We start from the raw sequence: 3,906 nt of genomic DNA on the forward strand, positions 1-3,906 counted from the left end.
CCTAGCCAGTTTAGATGTTAGTGCTGCTCATGACTGCTAAGATTCACAATTTTTTTTGAACTTTCAGGCATGTACTGCGTCTCACTTATCAAGTGTGCTGAATTAGTCTGAATATAAGTAATTGGATATGTGTTTCGGAATATAAAGCCAAACCCGGTCAGAAAAAGTAGGAAAAGTATGAGAAAATATTAGAAAATAATCTGTAGCGTGTGCAGGTATAATACGATTTACATCATATTTACAAGTGACGGTAATTAGCTTAACTTCGCGGTACAGTACACACTGTTCGCTAAACCGCTAATCACATTCTTCAGCTGACTTTAACAGCTTTATTGGAAAGCCATAAGAAATCGCATCCTGTCTGTCTGGTCAAGCAGGAGCGCTGATTTAATGGTTCTGTTCATTTGTTGATTAGCTACAACGACGCGTTATTGCCAGTTCTTTGAAAATAAGGTACACTGTAAATTATGTTTTGCTTTCATATTAAACACCACTATTTAGTAGTTTATATATTTTATGTATTAAATACCTTAATTAACTTAAATTACAGTATAACATAGGCTATTGAATACCTATTTCATGTTCAATATTGTTTGTAAACGATACCTTGAATCCAACTTTGAAGCACTATGAAATGTAGACCGAAACGTGAGCATGAAGTAGCCTATATCATGCAGTATACGTCATGTACTCCAGGTGGAAGTGTGTCTCCAGAATTAAACTAATTTTGTTTCCTGCTTTTTCTGGGAAGTGTTTTAAATGCATCCCTACTCCCTACATATTATCATTGAGTCCTATGCAATAAATGAATTAGAGCATTTTTAATTGTATGACTGATGTTGAACTATCTTTGGAATACACATCTGCCGATTTAAGTTGCATAATGTAAAAACCGTGCGTTATCCATGACAAATATTTGTCAGTTTCAAGAATAAAAAAGAAGCACACTTAAGAAGTAGGCATTCTGTAGTTAAACACAACATAAATTGTTTCTATTGGTATAAATCTATTTTCTTGTGCAGTCTTTGTACACTCAGTGAGCACTTTATTAGGTATTTATGAGACATATTTGTTAGACTTATTAAGTCTTCTGCTGCTGTAGCCTATCCACTTTGGGTTTGACATGTTGTGTGTTCAGAGATGCCCTTTTGCATACCACTGTTGTAATGGTTATTTGCGTTACTGTCACCTTCCTGTCGGTCTGGCCCTTCTCCTCTGACCTCTCTCATTAACAACACGTTTCTGCTCGCAGAACTGCTGCACACAGGATATTTTTAGTTTTTCGCACCATTCTCTGCAAACTCTAGAGACTGTTGAGCTCTCAGGAAATCCACAAACCACCCTGTCTGGCACCAACAATCATTCCACGGTCAAATTCACTTAGATCACATTTCTTCCCCATTGTGACCTTTGGTCTGTAAAACACCTGAAATATTTTCATTAATAAGCTGGTGTACAGGCCTACCTAATAAAGTGCTCACTGAGTAGATGTGGTAGGGTAACATTTAGAAATGGGCAAAAAATAAATAAAAACAGAAATACACCTGAACTATCTTGCTGTGTCCACCAGAGGGTGCCAGCTATTCTATTTGAGGAACTGCTTCCTGCTCCACAGTAACATAATGGTTTTTCGCTGTGCTACAGAATTGTAAACCTTATAAAATAAAATATTTAGCATTTGGGTGTGCAAGGTTGGAAGAGGGTATGGAAGTGTGCCACAGCCGTACTGTACCACCATGCACCCTGCTCCTCCTGAATGGTTGAAACATGGATGGGAGATAAAGTTAGCATAAAGCTCAAGTGGTAACCTCAAATGCGAGTTGAGTGGTACAGTTCAGGGTAAAAATTTTTCATTTCAATGTAAATTTTAAACGAATGCATGGCAGATCAGCAGAGTTGTTATTGGCAGAGTTTTATTTCTCAAACCCATCAGCAGAGGGCGCAGTTGACAATATTCACACTTTAATATTTTTTTGTGGAAACCTTATTAATTATTTTTTTTAATTCAGGGGAGGTGTACAATTAGGGTGAACACTGGAGAAATCACCCAGTGCCACGCTGTTCTTCAAAGGCACGAAACTGCTCCGCGTTTCCTCTCAAAATTTCACCCTCACACGCTCCCTGTTTTGTTGTGCTTTGTTTTGGTTTTTCTCCAAGCAACAAGCAAGTTCCACATTTTTTCTCTCTTTCGCTTTCACAGTTTGAGCATTAAGTCAATCTTTTCCTTCAGGCTTGCAATCCTCCATGTTATTTTTCTAATTATTATCCCACTTAATCCGTCCTGCCTGTTCTAACAACCTGCTTCAACACAGTAATGATATTGCATTTCAAGGCTGCCGCTTACAAGGCACCTAAAACTGTAAAGCAGCTGGTTTTTTCAATTTAAAGTTCAATTTCAATAATAAATACATTTCAAGCTGTCTTCTTGGCTCAGGGCCATTCTATACTGACAAAGTGAGAGACACCAGCTGATTCCTCAGAGCTCTCCCTGCACAACCTGGCAACCTCTCTGTTCACTGTACCTGGGTCCCATCACCAATCACCCTCACTTTGAGTCAGTATTGGAACTCCCATAGGAAAGGTAATGTGGACACGAGTTATAATTACAGTTTGTCCTAATGTTCTCAATATTCTTCCTGTGTGGAGCTGCCATGTTCTCCCTGTGTTCGTGTGGGTTTGCTCTGGGTACTCTGGTCACACAATCCAAAGGCATGTAGGTTAAAATAAATAAATAAAATTAAATTAAATGCAAACCATGTAGGTTAGGTTCACTGGAAAGTCAAAATTTGAATGAATGGTTGCCCTGCGATGGATTGGCAACCAGTTCATGGTATATTCCTGCCTCACACTCAGTGCATGCTGGGATAGGTTTCAGCATCCCCCGTGACTCTGACTGGGAAAAAGCAGGCTGGAATGGTCAATGGGTGTTCAGAAAATGAGCATATGCTTGCCTGTAGTTGAATGTATTGTTTTACTGTTTCTGCTTAGATAGATATTGCACTGTGTTAGTTAATATGTTGCTTACCTCTTCTGGATCTTGCCAGAACAGCCCTGTACATATCGCTGGAAAAGTGTCTCTTCAACTTATTCCAGTAAGTTTGTACAATGTGCATTTGACAGAATATTTATGGATATTAAGACAAATAAAGACAAACATTTCAAAAAAGGAAAAACAGGACAAACAAGAAGCACCGACTTATATCCTGGAAAAACACCAATCTCTGTAAGCCTGTTAAATGTAATTAGTTTGAATTCATCAGTCTTATCACACAATGAATAAGGTATCTTGATAAAGTAATTATTAGAGAAACTACTGAAACAGATTCCTTTGTGTTTGTCTGATTGGATTACAAAGAGAACATTGGCAAGAGATTTTCAAAAGGCTGTGTTTTGACCAATGATGCATTCTAATGCAAGTGAAAATGTTTTGCACAGTATTACTTAGTCTGGAAAATATTTAAATACAAACTGAGCAATTTGACCATGTTACATTTTAGGACATCTGAGTGTGAAGCAGAACCTTTACAGGGGCCCCACAGATGCTTTGTGAGTCATTATTTTAATCTCTCTCCTCTCTTTTTTCCCTTCCAGTCTCAGGCCAGCTCTAGTATTGATTTTATCATGAGATAATGGTTCACTCCTGAGGTATACCATCCTAGGTGTTATCTTATGCATAATATAATTGAATGCAATTGAATTTCTCGGCTCTAATGATAGCTAGGACTGTTGACATTCTCACAAACTTATGACAGTACTGCAAAGGCATGCCACGGAAACGCGCCACAGGTTTTCCCGAAGGACTGTCGCATCCAGCGACAGTTCTCAGTATCCAGCTGATTTGATTTCACGACGGAAGAGGCTTCTTTCCCAGATCCCTTTGCGCGAGGAAAAAACATCCAGGTCCGT

The sequence above is a fragment of the Conger conger genome, chromosome 11, assembly GCF_963514075.1.
Source record: "Conger conger chromosome 11, fConCon1.1, whole genome shotgun sequence".
Classification (NCBI taxonomy): domain Eukaryota; kingdom Metazoa; phylum Chordata; class Actinopteri; order Anguilliformes; family Congridae; genus Conger; species Conger conger.